The sequence below is a fragment of the Clytia hemisphaerica genome, unplaced genomic scaffold, assembly GCF_902728285.1.
Source record: "Clytia hemisphaerica strain Z4C2 unplaced genomic scaffold, Clytia hemisphaerica genome assembly, whole genome shotgun sequence".
Lineage (NCBI taxonomy): Eukaryota > Metazoa > Cnidaria > Hydrozoa > Leptothecata > Clytiidae > Clytia > Clytia hemisphaerica.
Window position 1 is genome coordinate 539,307 of NW_027104472.1, and position 12,693 is coordinate 551,999.

General features: G+C 34.2%; 1 long non-coding RNA gene across 1 annotated transcript; it reads right to left on the reverse strand.

The window, feature by feature from the left end:
* Window positions 1-4,940: 4,940 nt before the first annotated feature.
* On the reverse strand, window positions 4,941-6,919 carry LOC136821300 (uncharacterized). Its single transcript, XR_010848719.1, has 2 exons — window positions 6,143-6,919; window positions 4,941-5,705 (listed from the first exon to the last, which is right to left on the reverse strand). It is a non-coding gene; the product is annotated as an uncharacterized lncRNA (long non-coding RNA).
* Between the last annotated feature and the right edge of the window lie 5,774 nt (window positions 6,920-12,693).

Below are 12,693 nucleotides of genomic sequence, written 5' to 3' on the forward strand. Positions count from 1 at the left end.
CAGACGTTCGGCCCTTAAGGGTAGGTTTTTCATAGTTCAGCTAGTGCACTGTAAGGGTAGGAAATTACAAAACTGCACTGAACTGCACTGAACTGCACTGTAAGGGTAGGAAATTGTGATAAAAGGCCAATTTTTTAGTAAAATTGGCACAAAATTGGTCAATTTTAGTGGAAAAATTCCACATTTTCATGGAAAATTTTGAAAAAGTGCACTGTAAGGGTATCATTTTTCATGGAAATTCCCTGCACTGTAAGGGTCCGATTTTAGAAGCCAAATTTTGGGCTGAACGTATGGTCGTTTTCAGATTGAGTGCCCGCGTTATTACACAAACAAAATACCAAAATGTACAAAGAAAAATTTCTTAGTTCTTGGAAAAAGTTGTTAGGTTAGCCCCCAGTCAACAGACCTAAACAAATAGCCCCCCCCCCCTGAGTAAGTAGCCCCCCCTTGATCTTAGGGAAAAAGAGCCCCCAGCCAGAACTTTAGGTTCTATTTTTGGAAGCTCTGAATAGCAATATAGTGGAATTTCAAAGCAAAAACTGACAAAATTACGTCAAATAAATGTTATAATTTGGTCATAACTTAAGTTAAATCCGTCATTATTTTGTGTAGGTTGTCAACAAAAGTACTAAAAAATAACTGAAGGGTATATAACTGGTTTCCATCTCAAAATTTCATAAATTTGAGGCTACCATACAATAAAAACATCCAAATTCAGGCAACAACTACCAAGAAGTGGTGTATTTACCCCCTGATTTGCCCACAGTGACCCTGATTACAGACAATGAAAACCACAAATAACTTTCCCATTGCTCCTACTACAAAATGATCCTTGTTTCAGTGGTCAGAAATAAAATTGGTACACCATAAAACCGCTTTATGGGTGAAATAGGTCCAAAAACGATAAAAATCGCCTAAAAAGGGCATTTTTACCCCCTGGTTTGTCCATTTATTTGCACCCTGGTTTTGTTAGTTTTAAGTCAGCATTGTAATTTTTAAGGATATATTACACGAAAATCAAGTTAAAACTATTTTTGATGACGTTTTAACCAAGATTAGTGGTGAAAATTGCTCAAATAAGGTAAAAACCCATAAAAATGGGCAATTTTACCCCCTGCAGCCCTGAAATAATACTAAATACTGTCTGTTTGAAATTTTTCTGATGTATTGCATCAAAGTCTATCATAACACCTAGTTTGTGTCTCATTAAAAGTTGTTTGGGTAGGTCCCAGACTTAAAAAGGGTCAAAATTTAGTTAAAATACCCAAATTTTCCCCTTTTTTTCCCAGGCAAACCTATAAAAATAATTTTTCACAAAAATTTTTTGCCGAAAATAATCATCAGCCTACCTTGAAACTTTTTGCAAAGTTTCAAAGCAATTGGTCAACTGATTGACTAGATACAGCAAATTATATCATCCCTGGAATGGCATTTTCCTTAACAAATCCTTACAAAGGGTAAAAAGTACCCCCTAAACTCGGGCCCAGTATGAAAAATTGACCAGGAGATAGCTTTGGGGACCGACCATTTCCAAAACTAGGATAGTTGAGGATTCCAAAAATGTATAGTTTATCCTGTAGAATCTTGGGTTAAGCAAAAGTGCTTATTTAAGGAGATACAGGATTTGGCTACTGGACTAGTAGCTGGAACCTCGATATTCCAGGATTAGAAAATGCTATACCTGTTATCTTTTTTCTTTAAAGAATCAACAAACCATCAACATCGATAAATTACACACATTTTACTCAGAAACTTTTAAAATCATCTGCCATTATGACTTTCTTAAGGCCGTTTCGAAATGAACCAATCGGGTTATGTATCGGAATTCCTATGAGAGTTCTTTTCCGAAATTTGTAAAATAGCTAAGTCGGCAAAAAACTTTTCCCGGGGGTTTGAGGAACAACAGAATTGTTATCATTTGTTTGTTATTTAACTAGATATTTAAATTCAGGCTCAAAAATACTTAAATAAATAAGTTAATAATATTAAATACACATTTTTTTAATATAAGGAACACGAAGGAACTCGAGGCTGAAAATGGTCCAAAAAATAAGGAATTGTTAAGGAACTGCTCAGGCTGAGAATAAGAAAACAAGTTTTAAGGAACAGTAAGAGATGGTTATCCAAACTTAGCAGCTATGTAAATAAGGAACTTGATAAGGAACTTTGAGGCTTAAATTCTCTGTAAAAATAAGGAACTCCAGGCTCAGAGCAAAGTTAAGGTTCCTTATAAAAAAAACGTGTATACTATTTGATCTCTCAAAAAATAAACACTTACAGAACGACATCGTTTATCATTTGGAATACCCTCGTACAGTGAGGATCTTATAGCGATTCTCAGATTTACGGAAAACACCAGCTTTTTGCTGATTTTTGCCTCAATTGCCCAAAACCCGTAACCTTTTTAGCTTGAGGGAAGAAAAAAATTAGAGTTTTTGGCTTTGCCAAAAAAACACCTACAGTAGTCAAATTTTTTTCATCTTCTCAGGATCCATTCCCAACCTCAAAATACATCTTTTTGTTTGTTTGGCAAATTCTTCCTTCAAAGAATATCGATCACTTTCGTTTTCCCCTGAAGACCGCGAGAGAAAAAATATTAGGGCCCGCGCTCTAGGCGGGTAGCCTAGACTCGCTTTCGTTTTGTATAATTTTATAATGACGTATAAGGTAGCGTAATTCATGCAAAAATAATATGATAATCTTTTTGTTTTTATTTTCAGGTATGCCGCCAAACATTGACGTCATCGTGTATGGATTTAGCATGAACAATAGGACCGACAGACTCAACAAAAGGAACAAACAATAAGACGACCCGAGAATCTTACGACGAGGACGTTTTGTCTCCGCCTGATATCGCCCGTGCGAGAATGCGAGCTAATCATTTTTTTCTCACACACTCAAGGGGAAAAGGAAAGTGATCGATATTCTTTGAAGGAAAAATGTCAGAAACAAACCCAAAGACCAAAAGATGTATTTTGTTGTTGAGAATTGATCCTGAGAAGATAAAAAAATTTCTGCTTTGCGTTTTTTTCGGAACGCTGAAAAACTCTAATTTCGATCTTCCTTTAACCTTTCAAAGCCGCTAACTTTTTTGAAAAAGGCCAAAGAGTTCATCATTTTTTTCTGGAAATTTATTCTTTCAAAGGCAATTTCTGGACCAGGACAAACGATTCAGGTATCGTTGGAAAGCCCTTTCTCTCAGCTACAAAAAATAGCAGATTTTTTTCTCTGAATCTCAAGTGGTCAGGAGTTATGACCAAAAGACTGTGTATCGGTAAAATGGCCTTTTCAAAACGTATATATACGTATTCTGGCTTCTAAGGGTTAAGGTAAAGAGGTTGCGAGATTTGGGTTGTCGAGGCAAAAATTGCTAAAAAGCTGGTAAAATCATAATCCTCAAAAATCCAAGTTCCAGCCTCACTGTAGGTAAGTGAAAATACGGTCAAGAAATTAACCGTCCCAAGATTTGACCATTTGTACGTCCCAAGTTAGAGCAGTTGACAGTAGTCTGCATTTCCAGCAAAACCAGTTGAAAACAAAACTGAACAAGGTACAGTTTTTCCAAGTTATTTTGCATACCGTCAACTGCTCTATAAACTTGGGACAATTGGTCGAAACATGGGACTGTTGCATATCTGGTCTGTATTTTCACTTCCTGTAAAATCGAAAGAGAAATTGTGTATTTTTCAATATGCCGTTCCTTTATTTAAATCAAAAGACTCTGGTATTTGGAGGTTTGGTGAAATGGTGGCCGAACTGCTGTTCCGTGTTTTGTCAGATAGTCCTAAGTTAGAGCAGTTGACGATGTGATGAAATAATTTCATTTTTGTGACGTCATTATTTTTATTTCGAAAGTTCTTGCAATAGTTTATCAACTTGGAGAGGGAATGTTTGTAAAAACATAAGAATTTTTTTTCATAGCCAGTTATTTTGGGGGTTGGATTTAGGCAGGGCTGTTGGATTTAGTAGGACCACTCATGGTACTCGGTTTTTTCATGCCTTTAACTTTTCGAGTTATTTGGTGATATATTCAACACAACTCTGCTCCTTCAGGTAACAAACCAATGTTTACATAGAGTCCCCATGCCCTGTTGCTCAAATATCAAATTCAAACTTTACAAAACCAGGGGATGTCAATCGAACGTTCGATTGACAATCGAACCAATCGAATTAATCAAATCTACTTGAATCCAATCGATTGATTGATTTTCGATTAGCCGAATTGATCGAACGCCAATCGAATTCTAATCGAAACCGAAAAACATATGAAATTCGATTGGTTTCGATGGAGTTCGACGAGCTTCGATTAACGTTCGATCAACTTCGATTAACATTCGATCAACTCCGATTAACGCTCGATCAACTTCGCTTAACGTTCGATCGACTTCTATTTTACTTTAAAAAGTTTAAATTTTGCGGGGCTAAATTTGGAAGATTTTTTGTACTGTAACACCACCATGAAATTCCCATCCCGCCAAAAGAAGTTAGCGGAAGAATGTTTGCTTAATTCCTGGGGGGGGTACTTAGGCAAAAATGGGTGATGGGTATGCGAACAGTAGTGGCCTGGCTTAATTTTCTTGGTGGTGCAAACTATGAATTTGGCGCCCCTGGTATTTTTGTCCTTATTTGCGCCCTCCATCATTAAGTGAAAATATTAAACTGTAAGAGCAGTGACTGGTTGAAAGTAACGCCCCTAATCTTTGAAATGGAAATTTTATACCCGGTAAGTCGATTTAGTCTATATTTTTGCTTTCTAAAACTCTTATCTGAAAAATTACCTGTTAATCTTTAAACTTTTGCGCCACTGGTCTTACTTTACCCTCCATAGTGTGCAAGGGAGTTCCAGGTCCCACCTGAAAATTCAGGTCCCACCTTATCCTAAAATTCCCACCTTCAGCCCAGACTCCCAGATCCCAGCTAAAAACAAAAAAATATACTAATTCGAGGAACAAAACAAAATTTCTTTACCGTAATATGAAGATGCAATATATTACATATGATATATTAATGTCTATTATATACATTTAAAAAGCAGATATATTAAGGCTCTCAGCTTATGCAAAATAAAAGCAGCTCTATCTATCTAATTTTACTTTTTCCAAAACACCCAAAGTCCCACCTAAAGAAATTAACTCCCACCTTAACTTGTTTCTCCCACCTAAAACCTGGAAAACCCCAAATCCCACCTGAAAAATTTCGACCCAAATCAGCAAAAGCCCCCCCACTATTTTTTGGGGGGGGGTGCACACTATGCCCTCCATTAAAGATCATGGTTGAAAAAGGCCCCAGAAAATCAGAAGTTGGGAGGAAGGGTTCGTTCTAATTTTGGCGCCGCAGGCAAAAAATTTTGGTGTAAGAAAGGTCAAACAGCTTAAAAGATCTTCTAAAACGGAGAAAGTTAGTCAGTATAAGACCGCAAAAACCACAGCGAGAATCAACAAGTTTTGATCATTTTGGCAATCTCTCATTTTGGGGGTGAGCGTTTGTAACTAGAGGAAAGTGAGCAATAAATTTGAGTCGAATCGAGTTTGCTAAATAATGTTGAATCTCTCTTCTTTCAACAAAAACTTAGATGTCGAATGAAACAACAGCCACCATCTTGGATTTCCATCAAAACTGACTTTCATATCTGTCAAACAAACATTTCTAGCGGGCCGCGGAAGAGCACTCTCATATGCCAAAATTCATAAGGGCGACACATTCACCTTAAACCTATGGCTAAATCTTCATGATGCACCGACAAGCACGGAGACTTAGAAAATTTTTTGAAACTTTCCAATACTTTACCCCGGTTCGAACCTACATGTTTCCGATTACGAAACACGTAGTCTATACCACTGGGCCACGACGACTGCTGATTTTTCGAAATTCAAGGTTATTTATAGAGTGACATATATAGTATATACGGGTGAACAGACCTCACGAGTTAGGCTAACTGTTATGATCGCCATTCCTCCAGGAAGACCACACACACGGGTGCACCACCGGGAGGGTGCACAGCCGTCTGGGTGCATGTTAGGGATGATCCCTAACAAAACGCTGCGCTCGCCTGTGCGCTTACGCGCACAATATTTTGCCCGCGCGTGCCCGCGCGTGTGTACTTGCAAGGCCGGTGCATCATGAAGATTTAGCCATCGGTCACCTTAACCCCTGTTGGATACACAACACTTCTCTTACTTCTGATTCAATATTGATAAAAGTTTTGAAAAAATTCAAGAGAAAGGATGCAAGAGGGTAAAATAAAGCGCCGCAGGCGTAAAAGATAACATTGTACGGCGCTATAAACGTGCTAAATGGCGCCAAATTGCCCAATTAAACATCAACAAAATTTTGGCGCCCCCTTGAAAAGGTTTTTGGCGCCCCTCTCAGATCTTTCTGGGTGGTGCACTGCACACCCTGCACCCCCTGCCAGGCCGCCACTGTATGCGAACTAATCGAATCAATCGAAAAGTATATGCAATCGAAGCTAATCGAAACTAATCGAACGTCAATCGAACACCAAGCGAACGATAATCGAATCTAATCAAAAAAAGATGTGAAATTCGATTGGCGTTCGATCAATTCGGCCAATAGAAAATCAATCATTCAATTGACTTCGATTAAGTTCGATTGATTCAGTAATCGAATTTTTCGATTCTCGGGTAAGTTATGGCATGTCTAAAAAACTGAAAAATTACCATAATTTTTAGATCGCATTAGTCGACAGAAAATGACCAAACAAATGACTGAACATGAAGGGTACTATGATGAAGTTTCTAACCTGATGTGTAACCTAATTGTTTTTTCGCTGATTTTGGCGAAAAACCGTAAAAACTTTAAGACATGCCATGGACACGATCAATAATATGAGACACCATTGTGGACATCATAAAATTGTCCAAAAATTTGTTTTGTTAATAAGTTTCTGAATTTTAATTGTCATGGGTCGAAAATTTAACAGAAGTTAGATATTAAAGTCTGTCCAGATATAATTGGCAGTGGAAACAAGAATGCCTGTAACTTTTGATAGTCAAATATAATTATGGAAATTTTTTTTGCTTGTTTTAGAGAGTCAAAGGTGCTGTATTTGAATGTATTTTTGGTTGAAAAATTCGCGATTTTTAGCGGTTAAATTTGCGATTGCAAAAATTTAGCTTTTTTTCTACTTATGCTATAATGTTCATTTTTACACCAGTGGTAGTTCAACCTTAGGTTAAGAAGTTTGTTAAATTTCAAGGCAAACAGAAAAGTCCTTCGGAGATATGGGACCCGAAATACCCCTTGGTAGCACTTTTCTGTGAAATATCAAATCTCCAACTTATTACTTAAAACGGGGGTAGTGATATGATTGATAAAACAGTTTTTCGATCATAACACATTTTACGATCTCTTTAATGACCTCATAGCCAAACTGTGTTTAGTGTTTTGGGAATTAGCAAAGTTCTTTAGACTTAAAAATAACAAAGGCAATATAAGTTCATGCTTATCTTTTCAACAAAAACAATTATACTGTGATTTCACTTCGTTTCGAAATAATAAATGATACCAATAGCAATAATACCAATGCACCAACACTTAACATTTTCCAACTTTTAATTGCACTGTTCAAAAAAGATAACATAACCCCCGTTTTTAGTAATAAGTTGGAGATTTGATATTTCACAGAAAAGTGCTACCAAGGGGTATTTCGGGTCCCATATCTTCCGAAGGACTTTTCTGTTTGCCATGAAATTTAACAAACTTCTTAAGCTAAGGTTGAACTACCACTGGTGTAAAAATGAACGTTATAGCATAAGTAGAAAAAAAGCTCAATTTTTACAATCGCAAATTTAACCGCTAAAAATCGCGAATTTTTCAACCAAAAATACATTCAAATATAGCGCTTTTGATTCTCTAAAACAAACAAAAAGAATTTCCATAATTATATTTGACTATCAAAAGTTACAAGCATTTTTGTTTCCACTGCCAATTATATCCGGACAGACTTTAATACGTTCTTTAAATATTTTTTTTCAAAAAATAAAAAACTTTATTTTTGACAAAGATATGATAAAAAATTAACATTGTTAACATTTTATCAATTCAATGAAGGTCTAAAAAGTCTGAAATCCCCCAAAATGAAAAATAATTAATTGCTATGTTTAATTTAGCCATATATTAAATATTTACAAAATTTATCAGAGCGTTAACAAAATATTGATAAATTTGTAACACTGGTACACTCAGGAAATTACGAAAATGGTTTGCTGCTGTTGGAACCTAGTAAATTAGATTTTAGACAATTTCATGAGAAAGTGAATTTATCAGATAGAAATAACGATTGTTGCATGCATTTTGGACACAAAATGGTAAATTTTTAACAATTTTGGCAAAAATTGAACTTAATCTTAGCAAGGAAAAAATATAAGATATCAAGTTTTAAGTCAATTTGGGGCAATTTTTAGGTTTCAAATCAGTGTTTTAAATTAGTGAAACTAAATTGCAGAAATGTATTTTATAAGATATGCGGATGCAACGTTTCAGGATAATAGAAAATGAAAATTAGTAATTTGTAAGTACTCTAGATTTGGAGAAAACGCTGTTATAGTGTTTCACGTTAGTTCTGTTTAGTATTTTGTTAATATTTTATCAGTATTTTTGTTAATATTGGTGTTTGATTTATTCTAGGGTGTTTTTAATTAGGTTGTAGATCAGCTTCTTGAGCATTTTGAAAGTCTTAATTAAGTATCCTTAAGTGGCAAAGACTAATAAAACTATAATAACAGAAAGTATATTATATTGTTGAAATATTATCTTCTCTTCTATTGTTTGTTAACATTTTTATCATTTGAATTCTATCTTTTTCTGATTTCGCTCTATTGATACTCAAGATTTTCTTAATATGCAAACAATTGGTCATTTTTTAACCATTTATGTCAATTTTGATAATATTTTAACACACTACTTAAACTTAATTAGTGTAATATTTACAAGTATATACATACTAGTTTTGGTTAAGTTTTTATCTATTTTTGTTCAAGTTATTCGAAATTGTAGTTCTGCGTATAGTTTAAAGAGATATGTATCAAAACAAAGAGTTAAAAATAAACGACCCAAATTTTGGCAGTTTCCAACAAATTTATGATAAAAATTACCAAGTTTTGAACTTCAATCTGTTAAAAAATTATCATTTCATTGTTTTTGAGCCTGAAACCTGTCAAATTTGATAAAAAATTATCATATTTTTGGTCTGTCCAAAGGATTTTCAATTTCAAGGTCAAATTAAAGTTTTAGACTATTTTTTATCATTTCCAAAAAATAGACCTTGTTAATTTTTTATCATTTTTTTGTCATCACTTTAGGTGTTAATAAGTTGTCTTGATTTGATCATTGTGACACAGGATCTCAACAGTGTTAAAGATTGATCAATTTTTGAAGATAACATATCCACTGATATTTGTCAATATTCACTATGTTCAAATAATTGATAAAAGTTTAACACATGGTATCAATGTCCACAAGTAGGCCAAAATTGGTCTCATATTATTGATCGTGTCCCCATAACTTACCCGAGTTGACATCCCCTGGACAAAGGCACAAAAAAAAACAAGTTAAAAACAAGTTAAAATTTATCAAATAACTCGAAAAGCTCACATTGAAGTCCTAATTTTTATACATAAGGAAAATGGACATTAAAGGAAAATACCTCCTGTTCGGTGTAAATGTTTGCTAGACTTGGACTTGCTTGTTTGCATCCAAAGTTTCCACTTTTGCATTATCATATAGCTTCCCACTTTCGATTTCAAAAGGGACTGGGGTTTAGGTCTTGGACTAACGTGACCGGCGTTATGAGTACACCCGTAATAATGCTTGCCCGCATTGTCGCGTATCCCTGTGGAACAAGAAACTGAAATTCCCAAGAGTGCGATGACGTAATAGTAATAATCTAAATTTTGTCATGCTTACTACTTTAATCAGATTAACCTTTGGGAGATTAAATTTCACAATTCCGCAAATCTTTGCCCTTTTCGTGAAATTAAAACTCACGAGAACGCGTGAGATTGTAGGCTGCTGGCATCCACTAACGGATTCGTGCTCCTTATAGAGGATGCTTAAAATAAGCTATATTTCCTTTGTCCAGAGATTTGCCGCCTTTAGCCGATATACGGCTAAAGACATTTTTAACTGGCGAGTGTCTACAAATATAACATTACGTAATGTTTAGATTTTCTGTGAGGCACCAAATCATAGATTGGAAAATATACTTGGATTTTGAAAAAAAAGTAGGCGGAAGGAAGTTTGCTTGTTTTTCTTCCTCCTTTCTTGTTTAATGTGGAGATTTTGTAAAAGATGAGAAATTAGATTTATTGAATTTAAGTGCCCTGATGTATCTTCTGTGTGCACCAACAAAATTTTGCTTCATAAAACTACATTTTGATGCTTTAATTTGGACTTGCATGAGTGTATAATTTTTTACCACACTGGATTCGTTGATCACTTTGGCTCCAGATAATTGTTTTGTCAGTTCTACAGATATGTTGCAGATTATTTCAAGGTATTCTAGTTATGTATATACAGTACATTTTTGGGGTCATATTGAATATTTCTGACATTACTTCTTTATGATTCTACAAAAGGGAGTGTTGTTGTTGTTCCTTCAACAAGGCCTTTAAATGTTAAAACAAACAAACTTTTCTTCAGCTTTGGCATTTCACTTTTTAATACTGTGTGGCCTTTGTATCTTTCCAGGTACTTAGCTTCAATTCTTTGAAGAGATTGGAGTGTTTCTGGTTGTTTTCTTTCACTTTTGTGTTCATATTTGTATTTTTGAGCTTCGACCGAAGAGCTGATGGAAAAGTTTTGATAAATTTACAGACCAGATATCTTATAAAAGCAAAAGTCAAAAATAAATCTACAGACTGTACATAATGCGCGCATCAGATTGTTTTTTTTATGTTTTTTCTGTTTTGTTTTTCTGGTCTGGGATTCGAATTTCAAATGTAAACATTCCATTGAAAACGTTCGAAACGATGGTTTTTGCGCGCACATCAATGTCAATCAAATTACTCGCCAAGATTCCCTTTGCGAACCGGAAAGCGGTTGGTAGATCATTAAGCAGACCTATACTACCTGTGGTTTTGTAGAGGTCTGCGATTCAGACTAGTGAGATTGCTGACTCGCGAAATTTTCGAAATCGCGTTTTCAGCGAAGGAACCAGTCAAAATTCTCCTATCTATAGTGACAAAAAAGAGCCATTTTCACCTATGGCTTTTAGGCTATCATTTGCGAAATTTTTTAAAACTTTGACTAAAGAGACCATGAAAGAACGAGAAAAAACGTCAATAAAGGAACGACATATTTATGATTTCAAGTTATTTCATAATTTCAACTCGGTTTATTCCGTGTCTTTATTTACAACATTCACCAGTAATCCGGGGGAGGCTCAATTTGGGAAAAAAAAAGTCTGAAATCCCCCAAAATGAAAAATAATTAATTGCTATGTTTAATTTAGCCATATATTAAATATTTACAAAATTTATCAGAGCGTTAACAAAATATTGATAAATTTGTAACACTGGTACACTCAGGAAATTACGAAAATGGTTTGCTGCTGTTGGAACCTAGTAAATTAGATTTTAGACAATTTCATGAGAAAGTGAATTTATCAGATAGAAATAACGATTGTTGCATGCATTTTGGACACAAAATGGTAAATTTTTAACAATTTTGGCAAAAATTGAACTTAATCTTAGCAAGGAAAAAATATAAGATATCAAGTTTTAAGTCAATTTGGGGCAATTTTTAGGTTTCAAATCAGTGTTGTAAATAGTGAAAACTAAATTGCAGAAATGTATTTTATAGATATGCGGATGCAACGTTTCAGGAATAGAAAGAAAAAAAATTAGTAATTTGTAAGTACTCTAGATTTGGAGAAAAAAACGCTGTTATAGTGTTTCACGTTAGTTCTGTTTAGTATTTGTTAATATTTATCAGTATTTTGTTAATATTGGTGTTTGATTTATTCTAGGTGTTTTTAATTAGGTTGTAGATCAGCTTCTTGAGCATTTTGAAAGTCTTAATTAAGTATCCTAAGTGGCAAAGACTAATAAAACTATAATAACAGAAAGTATATTATTGTTTGAAATATTATCTTCTCTTCTATTGTTTGTTACATTTTATCATATTTGAATTCTATCGTTTTCTGATTTCGCTCTATTGATACTCAAGATTTTTAATATGCAAACAATTGGTCATTTTTTAACCATTTAGTCAATTTTGATAATATTTTAACACACTACTTAAACTTAATTAGTGTAATATTTACAAGTACATACATACTAGTTTTGGTTAAGTTTTTATCTATTTTTGTTCAAGTTATTCGAAATTGTAGTTCTGCGTATAGTTTAAGAGATATGTATCAAAACAAAGAGTTAAAATAAAACGACCCAAATTTGGCAGTTTCCAACAAATTTATGATAAAATTACCAAGTTTTGAACTTCAATCTGTTAAAAAATTATCATTTCATTGTTTTTGAGCCTGAAACCTGTCAAATTTGATAAAAAATTATCATATTTTTGGTCTGTCCAAAGGATTTTCAATTTCAAGGTCAAATTAAAGTTTTAGACTTTTTTTTATCATTTCCAAAAAATAGACCTTGTTAATTTTTTATCATTTTTTTGTCATCACTTTAGGTGTTAATAAGTTGTCTTGATTTGATCATTGTGACACAGGAC